At 33.1% G+C, this 18,776-nt stretch overlaps 1 long non-coding RNA gene across 1 annotated transcript; it reads right to left on the bottom strand.

The window, feature by feature from the left end:
* Positions 1–5,324: 5,324 nt before the first annotated feature.
* LOC122308342 lies at positions 5,325–7,145 on the bottom strand. Its single transcript, XR_006241996.1, has 2 exons — positions 6,958–7,145; positions 5,325–5,938 (listed from the first exon to the last, which is right to left on the bottom strand). It is a non-coding gene; the product is annotated as an uncharacterized LOC122308342 (long non-coding RNA).
* Positions 7,146–18,776: the final 11,631 nt, after the last annotated feature.

The raw sequence follows: 18,776 nt of genomic DNA, 5'->3' as shown, positions 1-18,776 counted from the left end.
TTCTATTATTATTATTATTATTATTATTTTTATTGAATCCTTGCAGAAAACTATGCATTGCCCACTATTTATATGAATAATTATCATTATCTGCTAGTTTGTTTTATCTGTCACATATAAATTAATCAAGATATGGTCGATATGATTGTCGAAAAAAAAAAAAAAAAAAAAGATATGGTCCATATGCGTGAGGTTGCATTATTTGTCTGCTTATAATATATATAAATATATATAATCAAAGATGTAACGTTCGTGACGGTGTCCCCAAGACAACGTGCATACGTTTCACTGTTTAGGACAACACGCCCTCCAACCGTTTCCAAATTGACGGTGCTCCTTAAGCAGCGCCCCGGTGCACTTCCCGGTAAAATGAACAACAAAATCCTGCTGCGCTTCGCTCCAGTATTTCCAATTTTGAAAAAGAAAAAGGTCTAGTTATAAGTATAATTCGTAATAATATATATTAATTTAATATAATTAATTAAAAAATTAATTTTATTAAAAATAATTTTAATTTAAAATTTAAATATAAAGAAATTAATATTGATAGACAGATTAGTACGCGATCTTATTTGTATGTAACAAAACTCTTTAAAAAAATAGGAGGAATTATTTTTTAAAATATAAATTTAAAATAAATTTTAGATTTATTCAATTGTTTTAAAATAAAATTACACAGACTGAAACTGTATATTTTATTTTTTTAATATAAATATTTATCAAATACGTTTACAGTCGTGCACAATTTTTTTAAAAAGAGTGAGTAAATATGAAATTTGTATAGAAAAAAATTAATTTTTTAATAGTAGATCCCGTTCTTTTTAAAATAACTGTACGGTAGTTGTACACTCTATAACTGTATATAACATTATTCTTTTTCATGTAAAATTCGTGTGGTGTTGGATATAAGTAAGTCCTGTATAAATCATTTTTTTAAAGACTAGCATCTCTCAATCTGTATCAAACAGATTATACAATTGTTAACTCTACAGTTCCTCTTCTGAGCGGTCATGCCGTTCTCAATACTTAAACTGCAACCAATAACAGTCTGACACATTAGAGGTCCTCATCCTAATTCCATGAAGCACACCAAAGGAGATAGCAAAATAAGATTTGTAAAAACAGAGGAAAAATTGTTCCAGTGGTTCTCTCAACGTCCCAGCCTCCACTTCGTCCGTTGCACTTCAGCTCATCGCAACCTCCAGTTCAGGCCGTCACAACCTCCAGTTCAGCCCGTCGCAACCTCCAGTTCAACCCGTTGTAGCATTCACTTCCGCCCCAAAAAACCCGTTGCACACTTCAGCCCTCAGCCCGTCACACATGGTTGGTTTACCATCAAATAAATTATTGTTTCCAGATTGTGAACATCTTGTTTTCAAATCTACTAAGTTTTGGGTTTTATTTCGTATCACATTCAGTTGATCTGTAAAGCCACTTTAAGTTTTTATTGTAATCTTGAATTTTTGAAGTCGTATTGTACTGATGTCATACTCTTGACAGATTTATTGGATGTAAACATGATTTTGTTTCAATGTGGATGATTCTAAATAAAATTTCAGATAATATTTGGGCCGATGTGTTTGTTCATCTTTATGTTGTGAATATTGTTCATGCCATTGGAGTCATACACAGGTTTATAGGTGACATATTTGATCGGTAAAAAACATCCCATTTTAGTTGTGAATCACTGCTAAATCCACTTAAGCTATATATCACTGTTAAAAAAATGAGTCGGCCATCTAAAACATGTAAAACAGGATTTTTGAAATTTTCATCTTCTTGAAAATTTATTTTGGCGTGTGGTTGGGGGAGGTTGGAATCTAACATGGAGTTAATTATAATAGAAAGAGGAACTGATGCATATATGCACGTCAAATTCAGTAATTGTTATGCTTCTATGTTTTTTTTTACAACAGAAATTTTTATTATAAGAATTGTTATGCTTCTATATTTATAACAGAATTTTTTTTTACAAGAATTGTTATCCTTTTTTATATTTTTTTGTAGGATTTTCTATCAAGTTCGGATAGTGATGAAATTGAGATAATGATGAGTAGAAATTATCTCGAAGTTGAAAATGTTAGTAGTGATGCTGAAATTGGAGTAGAACAAAATGATTTGAATGTGGGTGTGGGAGACTGTGTGAATGTGGGAGATGAAGTGAATGTGGAAGAGCGAGATCGAGTAGTGGAAGATTGAGACAATGTGGTGGAAGATCGATTGAATGTGAAAGATGGAGTTAATGTGGAAGTGGAAGATGGAGATGAAGTCAATAAGATTTCCAGTTCGAGTAGTGGTCTTCTTGAATCATTCGTTGGGAAGGAGTTTGATGAGGTTGAAGATGCTCAAGCATTTTACAAGATGTATGCAAGACGAACGGATTTTGCAATGAGGACCAACCATACTCGATTATCAAAATATGACAGAAAAATAATTCTAGTAGAGTATGTTTGTTCAAGGGAAGGATTTCGGCATGAAAGTCGGAAGCAAATAGAATGAAAAATTCCTGAATTTGCTAAAACAAAGATTGGGTGTAAAGCAACGATGTGTATAAAAAAAGATTGTCAAAAGCGGACCGTATGCAAGCTCATCCGCGAACACAACTATGAGCTACTTACACCGAGAAGCACTAGTTTGTTTCGTGGATATAAAGGCATAACACGTATAAAAAAAAAAAAAAACTCATTCTCACTTTGAGTAAGTCTGGTGTACCAACAAGGAGGATAATGTCGGTGTTGAGTAAAGAATCAGGTAGTGATTTTAATGTTGGATGCATTTGAAAGGACGTCAAGAATTATTTGGGAAATAAAAGAAAGAAATTGTTTGAAGAGGGAGATGCACAAATGTTGTATGCCTACTTTCTTGATAGGCAGTGTAAAGAACATGAGTTTGTGTATTCCATGCAAGTTGATAAGAATGAGTGCATGAGAAATTGTTTTTGGGCAAATGCAAGATCAAGGGCTGCATATCAATATTTTGGAGATGTTGTCACGTTTGATGCGACATACTTGACAAATATTTATAGGATGCCATTTATGCCATTTTCAGGGGAGAATCATCATCACCAAACTATAATGTTCTGTTGTGTGTTGTTAGTTAATGAAATAGCTAAATCCTATATTTGGCTATTGAGAACTTGGCAAAAGGCAATGCTTGAGCCTGCCCCTTCAATCATAATTACTAATGATGACAAGGCGATGACGAAGGCCATTAGTAAAGTCCTCCCAAATACAACCCATATGTTGTGCCTGTAGCATATTTTACAGAAATTTCCAGAACATTTGGCACATGTGTATAACAAGTTTCCGGACTTTCAAAAAGAGTTCTGTGATTGTATCCGTAAGACAATAACTGTTGATGAGTTTGAGCAGGAATGAAGTTCAATACTAGCGAAGTATAGTCTAGTGGATAATGATTAGCTGCAAAATCTTTACAATTAATGGGATAAGTGGGTTCTAACTTACTTGCAAACTACGTTTTGTACTGGTATGTCAACAACTCAAATGAGTGAGAGCATGAATAAATTTTTTAAAGATTATGTTCGTTCGAACACAATGGTGAGTGATTTTGTGCATCAATACGAGAAAGCCTTAGACGGACGTTATTTCAAGGAGAAAGAGAAGCACGTGCGAACAAAATTGACATGGGTGATTATGAAAACGTTATGGAAAATTGTAAAAGATGCGGCCTCAATCTATACAAGGAAGTCTTTCATGATCTTCCAAGATGACCTATTCAATAGCCAACGGTACATTCCAACCAAAGTTGAAAAAGATGGTGAAAGTAAGATATACGGAGTCACATGGAATGATAAAGAAAAACCTATTTATTAGGTGACCTTGGAGAGTGAAGAAGTGAAAGCAATATGTACATGTCATATATTTGAGTTTGTGGGGATTCTTTGTCGGCATATCCTATGTGTCCTTGGGAAGAAATCGAAATTAGATTTATTGCCACATCATTATATTCTAGAGAGATGGACCATCAATGTTAAGAGCCAGACTATTCTTGATATACCAAATTCTGATGGGCATGTAATGACATAAGATGATCCAATGTTGAGAAAAAGTAAATTGATGATACAATTCTATGATATTGCCAAACTTGGCTCACAATCAATCCAAAAATGTCAACACTTCTCTCTTGCCTTAGACAAGGTCCACAAGTAGTTATTGTTGATGGAACAACTTGAAGGAGAAAAAAATTTTGAAGATGGAAACATGTCAATGAATGATTCACAAATGTTCAAATTATAAGTTGTATCAAAATTTTCACAAATTTTACAAGATCCTCCACGGGTGGCAACTAAAGGCCGATCAAAATTGTTGAGAACAAAAAACCCGAAAGAGACTCAAGCCACGAAGAAAAGACATTGTAGCATTTGCAAGACTGAGAGTCATGCTAAAAACAACTGTCTTTCAGTGAGGTTGTAAGAGAGTTTGAAAATTTGTGTTGTGAATTTTTAATTAGTACATCAATAATTATTTTATGGTTTATTATTATTTATGTAGGGATATTGAAAATACAACTGGTAACATATCACAAAACTTAGACCTGTCAGTTCAAATATGAGGTTGGTGTATAAGTGGTGTTTTAAATTATTTCAAGGATGGAAGGTGATGGGATGGTTTTTTTTTTTAAAGAGTGATTCTAAATATTTGTTTTTATTTATTTATTTATTTTATTTTATTTTACTGTTATAGTTAATAAGAGCGAAGAAGCACTTGGTTGCCTTAGAGGATGAAGTTGGAGGATTACGGTGAGGATGTACTTGGAATTGATTTTTGTAATGTTATGTTCATGTTCAAATGTCGTATGTTTATTTTCAGCTTTTTGTGCTTGTGACATATTTAAAGTTATTATGTATGTGTTTTTTGAATCTGAGAAGGTTAAGACAATATTAAGTTCAAAGGTTTTAATAATTGTTAAGGAACATATTATGTTTGTTGGATGGTGTAGTTCAAATGATTGTTAGATTGTAATGGAAATGATTGTTGGATTGAAATGGAAATGATTGTTGCATTGTAGCATGTATTTTTCAGCATGTATGTTCATCATCAATTTTCAGCATGTAAATTTTCAGATTCAGATAATTATATTTTCAGCATGGTGCAGTTCAATTGTTTCAGATTCAGATTCAGATCCTGGAATACATGCTAAAATATAAGTGGATTCTGTCATGGAAATAAAATCAAACTCGGACTATGTTCATCATTTGTAATGGAAATGATTTCCAGATTCAGACATTCAGATATAAGAAATATTTTCAGATTCAGAAATTCAGATTAAGAAACATCATGTATTTTCAGAAGTACATCATTATATTTCCAAAATAAGTTCAACATTACAAGCTAAGTATCATTACATTTTCAAAATAAGTTCAACATTACAAGCTAAGTATCATTACATTTCCAAAATAAGTACAACATTACAATGTCAAATTCACAAACAGCCAGCGTGCCCATTGGTTGAAACAAGAGGCCGATGTACATAATTGTTGATGAGATACAAAATGATTACAGCCAAAATCAGAACAAAACAAGACCATGACAAATATAAAGCTTTTAAGGTTCCTTTATACTTCTTCTTCATAGCAGTAAATTTGGCTTCTTCAGTCATTACACGTTCTTTCATTATTATGCTGTTCCTTCTTTGAGCTAGCTCCAACGTCATCTTGCAACATGTGTTTAGTTCCATTTCAAGATCGATCCATTGAAAAAATCTACATTGCTTGTTGATTTTATAATTTGGATAGTTGTAAAACCGTTTGCCAAAACTAGTAGCCTTGCCTGAAATCCTAAGCTTGGATGGAATCTCACAGTAGCAAAATGGACTCTCGAAACTGGCACTACTCTCACTAGCACTACTGTCATTGTATTTCATATTCTGTCAATTCTGGATCACTAGGAGCCCAAGTAAAGCTCAAGTATTGCAACTACTGCAAGCAAATTAAGAAAGCAATGAATTTCGACTTTGAGGAACAAGGCATATTCTAGAAAGCAAGCAACTACACCAAGCAAATTAATAAAAGGTTGTATAGATCGATTTTGAGGAACAAGGCAGATTCTAAGATATTTAGGAACTACTGCAAGCAAAGTAATAAATCCAGTGAAGGAACGGCACTGAGGAACTGGGCAGATTCTAAGACTCAAGCAACTACTTCAACAAATTAATACATATCATACTCAAAGAATATATCATAATGCACAAAGCACAAGTTACCTTAATTAGTCCAGAAAATTCAAAGAACATGACCAAACAACTGTCCTTCAACTATATAATAAGTACCTTACTAATTGAAAGAGTGTTAAAAGTAAATTAAAATAGAATGAGTGATTTAAACAGATTTCAAAAGAAGATTCACACTCAAAATAGATTGACAAGTTCTAAGACCTTTCACAAAAATCAGGCCAAATGGTTGGAATGCAGTCTTAAAACATTGTACACCAACCTCTCAGCAGCTACAAACAAATATCTAGTGCATGAGATCGCAAGCTCACCTAACTAACACATTTCTCAGATAATTAATGACTCAGACTACAACAGTTTATCTCACTTGCACAAATAGATAATGATTGATATATCATATACAAATAAATGACTTTGCGCCTGAGTTTTGGAAGCGAGTGAACAAAGCATGTAGAAAACCCACATCCATGGACCAGAAAAAGCTAAAAAAAAAACAAAATTTATGATCAACAACTACCACCAAAAGAGGGAAATCCTTTCGGGATAAAGATTGCTAGAACCATCTATTCTATTCATATAAAATAATTTCTTGGGCTCTTAAAAACAAAATTCATAACAGATTTATATAAAATCTACAACTACAAGGACGAACATGACTGTTCAACATTCATCCATGGCATAAATAAAATGCAAACAAAATAATGAAAATGGAAATGATTGTACAAAAATAGCAAAGAAAAGAGCTGGCAATCAGAAGTATCAACAAACCCAACAACGAGAAACAATTGGTATTTCGTATCAAGGGCTCTAGTTCGATGGGAGGGAAGGAAGGGGTGGGGGGGCTAGGTCTTGATGGAGAGGAATTGATAGGTTCCTGAGGGAGAGGGAAGGAAGGGATGGGGGTTAGGGCTCAAGGGAGAGGAATCGGGAAGGAGGGGGTGAGGGTTAGGGCTCAAGAGAGAGGAATCGGGAAGGAAGGGGTGAGGGGCTAGGGCTCGAGGGATGGGTTCCTTAGGGAGAGGGGAGAGGAGAGGTCGCGAGAGGGAAGGAAGGGGTGGGGCGGCTAGGGCTCGAGGGAGAAGGGAGAGAGGAGAGGAGAGGTCGCAGGAGGGAAGGAAGGGGTGGGGTGGCTAGGGCTCGAGGGAGAGGGGCTCGAGGGAGAAGGGAGAGGGAGAAGAGAGGTCATGGGAGGGAAGTGGGGAAATCCAGATTGGTTTCGTATGCATTGCGGTCACATGGTATGAAAATGAGGTGTCTACATGTCATGTTTTTATTAGATGCCATTTTTCAAATGAGATTAGCATGACCCGCAAGAAGATATTCTCTTATCTCTAAACATTGCGTGTCCCGTTCAAGTTGTATCAAATAGAATTATGATTGAATATAAATAAATTATAAATTGATTAATTCAATTCAATTCAATTAAATGACTAATTAGTACTTTAGTAATAATCTTTGCAGTCGAATTTATTTTAAAAATTGTAGAATCCTTAAGTGGTACACGTGGTTGGAGGATATACAACTCAATTAATTTTATATATACCAGCTTATGGTCAAAGCCACTCCCCTGTGGTTTTCGTAATACTTGTGATAATTGCTCTTAGTTACATAGCCTAGTGTAACGTTTTGGTGAATATTCTCTCACTCATATCACTAAAAAAATATTATTATATTATTCAAAAATGATATTTGTTCCTCCAAAATTATCATTATGAATATTTTAATTTTTTTAATGATTAAAAAAGTGATTATTAATAAAATTATATATATATATATATATTTAATAATTAAGAATATTAAAAAATATTTAAAAGATAAAAAGATTAACTAAACTAGAGACACACCTAACGGTATATACTGGACGACCCCTAGCATTGTCCTATATTATTACTATTAAAAGCGGTTGTCCTCTTGTTGATCTCTCTCAACCTGAGTTACGTAAATCGATTAAATGTGATTTAGACAGTGAATGAGATAAAATGAGTTCATATTAAAGTTAAAAGTTAAATAAAATATTATTTTTAATATTATTATTATTTTAAAATTTAAAAAAATTAAATTATTTATAATATAAAAATTTAAAAAAATTATAATAATATGATAAAATGAAATGAGATGAATTGAAATCGTTTCTCAATCTAAACATAGCGTCAACCTATCGAAAAGTTCAGGGGTGATTATCTTAAATTTAAATAAAGGCAAACGTTGTATAATATAATATTACTAAAATATCTTAAATGTGGCAATTTTAATTTTAGGATTCACCTAATAAAGTCTTCGATTTGATAAGTAATATTTTATCGTGCGTTTTGTTCTTATTATTTGAAAATTCCGAAAAGAAGAAAAAAGTTCTACCCCACATCGTTATCGATTGTTTAAATATATGATCCCTTTGCGCTTGTTTTTTGAATAATCGAATTCCCACTTACTTACACGAAAACCATCTAACCTAATACATTTTAAACATCTAGTAAACTGTCTTGATCGGATCAAGATACTTTAAACTCATTAAAGTTATTGTTCAAATAAGTGTAATATCTATAAATAACTTTTATAAAATCAAGATTACAAATTGATGTAACTCGATATAAGATGTAAGATATATAAGATGTAAGATAAAGAATACGACTCCAGATTTTCACTTTAGAGAGAGAAGCTCTGCCCCCTCGCTAAAAAGCAAACAGACCGTTTCTTCGCCGTTGAGGGAGGTGGGAGCCTCGGCTCCTCCCTCCCTCCCCCCCTCCCTCCTCCATTTAGTTTTAGTTTTTTATCCTCTGTTTTCTGTTTTTTCTTTTCGTCTGCTGTTTTTGGCCCGTTTTTGGTTTTCTCATTCGGCTCTTGCGTTTGTGGTGGTTAGCTCTTCTCCCCTGTTTTCAGTGTCTTTCTTGGTGCGAGGATCACCGGTAAGGGTCCCGACCAACCCAGCGAGGTGCCGCTTAGCAGAGGAGGCGTGAGCAATCCTGTGAGGTGGCGCTTTGCAGTGGAGGCGTACGGCGCGGACGAAACAGATGGGAGGATTTGGACGGGTGAGAAGCTAGCCTATTCGTGTTGAAGCAAGGCTGACGGCTTGGGCTCTAGTGGGGCGAGGATACGGCGGGGTGGCTCGACGGCGAGAGGCTTGATTCTCTGTTCTCGTAACAGAGTGTTTTGGGTCTCGTACGATGGGGCTGCTGGTTTAATGTATCTGTTTCTGGCCGACTGTTTTGCAGGGGCTTATCTAGGCATCGGGGGTCTTCCCGTGCCTTGTGGTGATCGGCAGCAGCAGCGCTGCACAGGAACAGAGAAGGAAAAGGGGGCGGCGGACGTAGCGAAGAAACCCTAGTCCGATCCTTAGGCGCCCTGTTGTTAGCGGGTTGGGCCCCCGGGATGTCGGGTCATGGGCCTGGGCTGGGCCTTCTGTTATGCACAGCCCGTTAATGTTGTTATGTTGCTCTGTATTTGTTTTAATGTGTTTTAGTTTTATATTTTAAATATTGCCTAGAGTCCCACTCCTTCTTAAAAGGAATGTGGGTTTTGTCCTACTCCTCTTTTGGAGGAATGTAGGTTTGGTACTCTTCCTCCGTGGGAGGAAAGAGTGTGGTGTACCTCTCTTCTTCGGAAGAGAGGTGGTTTATCTCTGTTCATCAGAGAGCTTTCTCTTTTGACTGCTGTCAAAAGAGGAGGTGTAGAAGTTTTTAGACAATGTCCGTCACAAAGAAATTTGTTGACGGGGGAGCTCCTGAGCAGATGCATTAGTTGGCTTATGGTCTGGTTTTCCAGTTTGTTAAGTTACAGTTGTAACTTCGCCTATGAATATATGCAGTGAAGCATTTTCTATCAAAAAAAAAAAAAGATATATTTTATAATAAAAAGAATTTTGCAATCTAATATACCATATCAAGATGTATTAGTTTGAAAATTACTTTTATAGTACTCTTTTATACGCTAAACATTTCTCTTAAAACTTTAAGATCCAAAATGTTAAAAAAAGTATGCACATGAAGTGCATCCTATAATATTTGTTTAAATGTTATGACTAACTATATATATATATATTAAGCCCCGCACACTTCATTTGAAAAAAGTGAAATTCATTACCAAAAAAATAGTTTTTTTTTATGGAGATCCCAAATTTACTTAATTTTTTCAAAGGCAATACATGAAATTTGTAATCTTAAGACTGCAAATATCATTTCACACGTACCCACATATATATCCACCTCTATCTCATTTTCATGCTCTAAGATTTAGATAGGAATCTTACTTTACATGAACTAATCTATTTTTGGCAATATTTGTTTATGATTACTATATCTTCATTTAAAAGAAGAAGATTTGTCACTTACAATATATTTAATGGACGTTAGTTGAGGAACAACTATCTTTAACTTTTTTTAATAGTAGATCTCGTTCTTTTTTAAGATAACTGCACGATAGTTATGCACTTTATAATTGTATATGGTATTATTTATTCGTGTCGTGTTGAATATAAGTAACTTCCATATAGATCCTTTTTAAATTTTAAAGAGAAGTATCTCTCAATCTGCATCAATTAGATTATACAATTGTAAAATCTAACATTGCTTGTCCCGTTCAAGTTGTATCAAATAGAATGCTGGGAATGGCATGCACAGGTAGTGGAGGATATACAAAAGATTTTAATCAATAAAAAGCAATGGTCAACACAGTATACAAATAGAAAAAATAATAGAATAGCTAGTACATTAACAAAAATGCGATTACTTGTAAGGGAGGAGGTAATTTGGATGGAAGAGGGGCCTACGGGCATTAGCTCTTTGGTGTTGAATGACAAATTTTGTATTGATACAGTTATGAATTAATACAAGTAGTTTCTTTTCAAAAAAATAAAAAAATAAAAAATAGACTGCTGATTGAATATAAATAAATTATAACTTGACTAATTCAATTCAATTCAATTAAATGACTAATTAGTGCTTTAGTAATAATCTTATGCAGTCGAATTTATTTTAAAAGTTGTAGAATCCTTAAGTGGTACACGTGGTTGGAGGATATACAACTCAATTAATTTTATATATACCAGCTTATGGTCAAAGGTACTCCCCTGTGGTTTTCGTAATACTTGTGATAATTACTCTTAGTTACATAGCCTAGTGATGTAACGTTTTGGTGAATATTCTCTCACTCATATCACTAAAAAAATAATATTATATTATTATAAAATGATATTTCCTCCTTCAAAATTACCATTGAGTATTTTAATTTTTTTATTAAATAAATAATTATCAGTAAAATTATATATATTTTTCTTAATGATTAACAATATTAAAAAATATTTAAAAGAAAATAAATCAACTAAACTAAAGCATGCCTAGCGGCACATACTGGACGACGCATAGCATTGTCCTATATATATTATTAATATTAAAATGGGTTGTTTTATTGTTGATTTTTCTCAACATGAATTAAATAAATTGATTAAGTGGTTTGAATAGTAAGTTGAGATAAATTAAGTTTAGATAAAAATTAAAAATTAAAAAAATTATTATTAGAATGTTATTTTTTAATATTATTATTATTTTAAGATTTGAAAAGATTGAATTATTTATAATATAAAAATTTAAAAAAATTATAATAATAAAATAAAATAAAATGATATAAATTGAAATCGTTTCTCAATCCAAACATGCGTAACCTATCAAAAAGATCATGAGTGATTATCTTAGATTTAAATAAAGACAAACGTTGTATAATATAATACTAAAATATCTTAAATGTGGCAATTTTAATATTAAGATTCACCTAATAAAGTCTTGGATTTGATAAGTAATATTTTATTATGCGTTTTGTTCTTATTATTTGAAAATTCCAAAAAGAAGAAAAAAGTTCTACCCCACATCGTTATCGATTGTTTAAATATATGATCCCTTTGCGCTTGTTTTTTGAATAATTGAATTCCTACTTACTTACACGAAAGCCATCTAACCTAATACTTTTTAAAACATCTAGTGATTTGTCTTGAACGGATCAATATACTTTAAACTCATTGAAGTTATTGTTCAAATAAGTGTAATATCTATAAAGAGATTTTATAAAATCAAGATTACAAATTGATGTAATTCGATATAAGATGTAAGATATATTTTATAATAAAAGGAATTTTGTAATCTAATGTACCATATCAAGGTGTATGAGTTTAAAAATTACTTTTATAATACTCTTTTATACACTAAACATTTCTCTTAAAAGTTTAAGATCCAAAATGTAAAAAAAAGTATGCACATGAAGTGCATCCCATAATATTTGTTTAGATGTTATGACTAACTATATATATATATATATTTATAAATATATATCAAGCCCCGCAAACTTCATTTGAAAAAAGTAAAATCCATTACTAAAAAAATAGTTTTCTTATGGGGATCCCAAATTTATTTAATTTTTTCAAAGGAAGTACATGAAGTTTGTAATCTTAAGATTGCAAATATCATTTCACACATACCCACATATATATCCACCTCTATCTCATTTTATGCTCTAAGATTTAGGTAGGAATCTTACTTTACATGAACTAATCTATTTTTGGCAATATTTGTTTACGATTACTATATCTTCATTTAAAAGAAGAAGATTTGTCACTTACAATATATTCAACGGATGTTAGTTGAGGAATAGCTATCTTTAACTTTTTTTTAATAGTAAATCTCGTTTTTTTTTTTTAAAAAATAACTGGACGATAGTTATACACTCTATAACTGCATATAGTATTATTTATCTTCATGTAAGATTCGTGTCGTGTTGAATATAAGTAAGTTTTATATAGATCCTTTTTAAATTTTAAAGACAAGTATCTCTCAATCTGTATCAATTAGATTATACAATTGTAAACTCTAAACATTACTTGTCCCGTTCAAGTTGTATAAAATAGAATGCTGATTGAATATAAATAAATTATAACTTGACTAATTCAATTCAATTCAATGACTAATTAGTGCTTTAGTAATAATCTTATGCAGTCGAATTTATTTTAAAAGTTGTAGAATCCTTAAGTGGTACACGTGGTTGGAAGATATACAACTCAATTAATTTTATATATACCAGCTTATGGTCAAAGGTACTCCTCTGTGGTTTTCGTAATACTTGTGATAAATACTCTTAGTTACATAGCCTAGTGATGTAACGTTTTGGTGAATATTCTCTCACTCATATCACTAAAAAAATAATATTATATTATTATAAAATGATGTTTCTTCCTCCAAAATTATCATTGAGTATTTTAATTTTTTTTATTAAATAAGTGGCTATTAATAAAATTGTATATTTTTTTAATAATTAAAAATATTAAAAAACATTTAAAAGAAAAAAAATCAACTAAACTAGAAGCATGCCTAGCGTCACATGCTGGACGACCATTGTCCTATATTATTACTATTAAAAGGGGTTGTCTTGTTGTTGATTTTTCTCAACATGAATTACATAAATTGATTAAGTGGTTTGAATAATGAATTGAGATAAATTAAGTTCAGATAAAAGTTTAAAATTAAATAAATTATGATTAGAATGTTATTTTTTAATATTATTATTATTTTAAAATTTGAAAAGATTGAATTATTTATAATATAAAAATTTAAAAAAATTATAATAATAAAATAAGATAAAATGATATAAATTGAAATCGTTTCTCCATTTAAACGGAACGTCTACCTATCAAAAAGATCAGGAGTGATTATCTTAGATTTAAATAAAGACAAACGTTGTATAATACTATAATATAATACTGACATATCTTAAATGTCGCAATTTTAATTTTAGGATTCACCTAATGAAGTCTTGGATTTGATAAGTAATATTTTATTGTGCGTTTTGTTCTTATTATTTGAAAATTCCAAAAAGAAGAAAAAAGTTCTACCCCACATCGTTGTCGATTGTGTAAATATATGATCCCTTTGAGCATGTTTTTTGAATAATTGAATTCCTACTTACTTACACGAAAGCCATCTAACCTAATACTTTTTAAAACATCTAGTGATTTGTCTTGAACGGATCAATATACTTTAAACTCATTGAAGTTATTGTTCAAATAAGTGTTAGGACTGTTCATCCAGGTTCCAACCCGGAAACTCGGGTACACCCGATCCAGGAATCGGGTCTCAAATCCGGCCCGGGTTAATCCGGATCAGACCCGGTCCGGAACCCGGATGTATCCGGGTTTTGAAATAACCGGATTCCAGGTCGAACCTGGGTTTTTTTTTTTTTTTTTTATATATATATATATATCGTCTTGCTGTGAACACCAACTGCTGGCTTGAGTCTTTTACCTCAAAGTTGGGTAAACACACACAAAAAAATGGCTCCGGTTCCTCTGTGGTTAGAATTTACATGGCCAAACTACTTGAACAAAGATTATGTAACAAGCAGTCTTAAGAATTGAGAAGTCAAATAGAAAAGGAAATAAGCACTTCATCTTGCATAACATCTAATGTACTAACTATTTCAAGATACTGTTCAAGACAATTCTAACACAATGGAGGAGCCATCACATGGGTCTTCTCGGGGGTTTCGGTATCCTCCTCTGAAGAGCTTTCAACAAGTTCATCGGGGACATCATTAGGAACATTATGTTTGGTGATGAATTCCTTCAATATGCTCACTTTCATTGAAATCAATTGCTCAGAAAGATTACCCTTGTTTGCATTGACGTAATATGTTTCTGATCCAAGGCGAAGTGTGGCTCTAACTTGAGGTCTAGGAACTTGAGATTCACCCTCCATGAAAACCTTCAAATACTGCATTTTAATCAGCAAGGGTGATTTTTTTCTTTAGATGGTCATATATACACATGCATTTTCAGAGGGGCTTAAATCCACAAACAATTAAAGATGAAGTAACAACTATATTAACACATTGACCCAACAGTTCTGTGTCCCAATTTGATATTTGAAAGGACCTCCTTTTACTGGATGAGTTCAAATTAGGGACCACAAGTTCTTCATCAATTCTGAGAAACTTTGTGCTTGTGACAGCTGATACATTTGCATGTAGAAGCCCTAAATTTCAGATATTTTAAAAGAGCTATAAGCATTATCAGTGAGAACTATATTTATATACATAGTTATCAAAAAAATCAAAATGAACCATCCTAATAATCTGCCTTTAATCTTAATACTGCATTTGAATATACTGTAAAAATATATATTTTTAAAATAAAGCCGAAATAAGATAATGAAGTCAAAGCCGAAATATATATTTAATTCATGCAATTACAAATTACTAAGCAAAAAATTATTGTATAAAATCATGCAAAAGAAGTGAGAAGGCAGAGAAATAATAGGCCAGGCATGTCAAAAAGCTAGCTAGTGCAAACATTCAACAATTTTATATGCCTAGATATATTCATATAGTAAACAGGTGAAAGATGTCATAAACAATTATGGGAGGAACTGGTCCTTTGAATTCAGGAAAAACCAAAATTAATTCTATAACATGACTTGACTAACACCATTACTGAGAATTAATTAATAGATAAACATAACAAAGAAAAGTTTCACTTACTCTAGTTTTTCTTCAACATGTTTGGAAAGGCTGATTCACAACAGCCTGCTGTGAAGCTAAAGCTAGATAATCATCTAAAAAAATATTAAAAAAATAGAGTTAGATATATATTAAATTAAGTTAGATAGATATTAAAAAAATATTTCAAGTTTCAAACTTACCTTCAAGGTCCATCAACTCTATGTATTCTTCCAACTCCTGGATGTCGACAGGTTTGGTCCTTAACCAATTTTGGGTGCAAATGAGAGCTTCGACAGTCTCTGGAGACAATGAACTCCTAAAAGGATCCAAGATGCGTCCTCCAGTGCTGAATGCGGACTCCGAGGCAACAGTGGAAATGGGGGTGGCTAACACATCACGTGCTACCTCAGCAAGAACAGGATAATGGGCAGCATTAACTCTCCACCAATCCAAGATATCAAAATTGAGTGATTTTGGTGCACATCCCTCCGACAAATACCTATCTAGTTCTGATCTAAACTCCATGAACCCTTGCTCCTCAAGGTATTTCTCTAACTCGCTATCAAATTTAGTCGAACTACTAGAAGAAGTAGAAGTAGTGCTTGGCCTCTCTTGAGCCACATTAGAACTCCGCCCAATAGCCACACGAAATTTGTTATATTGCTCAATCAAGCGGCTTAACAAGAGTTTAACCTTGGACTCTATCTTATCCCCCATCTCATCCCCTTTGCATCGTCGCAACCAAAATCTCATTGACAACATTTTGTATCTTGGATCAAGCACAAATGCAACATATATCATCAAGTTAAACTTATCTGTGCTACCCCAATACTTTTCAAACTTATTTTTCATATTCGTGCCCATGGTCCTAGTGATGCTATCATTACTCATGCACATATCAATTAATGTATCTTCGATTGTGCACAATTCCTGGAAAGATACATTAGCTGTCACATACAAAGAACCAGAAATGTTTAATGTAACATCATAAAATATTTTCAATAACTCTACAAAAATCTGTGCTTTTTTCCAATCATCACTAGTGGGGTTCACGAATTCATTATCCACATACATATAATAGCGTTCAAAGGCTGATTTATGTTTTATAGCGGTGCTCAACATCAAGTATGTGGAGTTCCATCTAGTGGAAACATCCAAGCAAAGCATCCTCTCGCTAATATTTTCCTCTATTGCACAAGCCTTGAACTTGGAAAACCTTGAAGGTGAAGACTTACTAATATGTTCTCAAGTCCTTGAAACCGAGGCCACCTTTAAACTTTGGTTCACACATTTTTGCCCAACTGATCAAATAAATTTTGCTCTCTCTCCTTTGGACCCCACCAAAATTGCACCATCATTGATTCCATCTCTGAACATAATCTATTAGGTAGTAGAAAACAACTCATTGCATAGGCAGTAGAAAACAACCCCTTCCACCTTGAGAAAGTAATTGCTCTTTCCAGCTTTGAAGTGTTTGTCAAATCTTATGTTTAATGTCTGAAAATGCTTGTGCTTCCTGCAACAAGTGGCAACCCTAAATAATTATCATATTGTTGAACCCTTCTTACTCCCCACATCTGAAGAATATGCTCTTGCACCTCAGGTTTCACATTCTTACTAAATATCATAAAAGTTTTGTCCATAGTGATCTTCTGTCTTGAGGCCTTCTCATACTTGTTGAGCAAACCTTGTAAATGTCTGCTTGTCTAAACATCTGCTCTGTAGAATACAAGACTATAATCTGTAAAGAGAAGATGATTTACAATAATCCCAAACTTCATAAAGTTTCATTCAATATGATCGTAAGCCTTGGTCATATCCAATTTAATGGACATATAACCCTTTTTCCTAGCATTCTTTTGTTTTAAATAGTGAATAATCTCATAGGCAACAAGAATATTGTCACTAATCAAACTGCTAGGAACAAAAGCACTTTGCTATTCCGATATAATGTTAAGGAGTACAAGCTTCAATCTATTAGCAATGACTTTTGAAATCAACTTGTAAACAACATTGCAAAGACTTATAGGTAAAAAAATTTCCATTTTAACACGATCTTTCTTCTTGGGGATCAGAGTAATGAATATATGATTAAGAGATGCACGGAATTCACTTGTGTTAAGACCTTTCAAGATAGCTACTATGATTGATCTACCCATTATATGCCAAAATTTTTGGAAAAATAATGGAGCCATGCCATCATGTCCAGGGGCCTTCGAGGGGGCATTTGTTTTAAACCCTTGCAAGCTCTTCATTCATTATTGTAGTCACTCTTCCATCTAGATTGTCTAAGAAATCCACATTGCCACCTTCACCAGAGGCAGAGAAGAGTTGTTGAAAATAATCATGTATAAGTGTATCATGGGCTTCACCCTCATGCCAATTTCTAGACTCATCTTGTAGTTTCAAAATTCTATTCTTTTTTCTTCTGTAAGAGGCTTTGGAATGAAAAAATCTTGAATTTTGATCCCCCACCTTTAGCCACAATGCCTTTGACCTCTGTCTTCACATGACCTTCACATTCTCTAACCATTTATAGACCTCTGCTCTACCATTTTTGTGGTCTTCTCTAGCCTCACACATAGTATCTCTGTCTTGCACCAACTTTAAATTCTGTCTAGCATTAAGAAGTTGATGATGGACATTGCCAAATTTTGTATGGTTCCATATTTCCAGTTAGAGATCAGGTCCATCACTTCTAACAAATTATAACTCCCATTGCCACTTCTTCAAGTTTCTTCAATAATATCATCACAACCCTTCTCCCCTATCGACATTGCCTCAAACCTAAACAATTTTTCTCTCTTCTTTTCAACATAACTTTCTTCTATGTCAATCCAAATGGCCAAATGGTCTGAATAAGCCACTGTACCATAGGTTACCCTAGCATGAGGAAACGAAGTTTCCCACTGAGAATTGACTAAGAATTTGTCCAAGCTTTCACTAATACTATGCCCTTCCCCCTTCTATTACACCATGTAAACTTTGGCCTAGTGAATCCCATATCCGTCAAAGCATAATCTATAAGCAAATCTTTGAAATCTTTCATCTGCTTCTCAGGTCTCAGTCTCTCTTCCCATTTTTCATCTTTAGATAATATTTCATTAAAATCGCCG

The sequence above is a fragment of the Carya illinoinensis genome, chromosome 4 (genome assembly GCF_018687715.1).
Source record: "Carya illinoinensis cultivar Pawnee chromosome 4, C.illinoinensisPawnee_v1, whole genome shotgun sequence".
NCBI lineage: Eukaryota > Viridiplantae > Streptophyta > Magnoliopsida > Fagales > Juglandaceae > Carya > Carya illinoinensis.
Note: the sequence above shows the minus strand (reverse complement) of the source record. Positions and strands in the feature narration are given on the sequence as shown.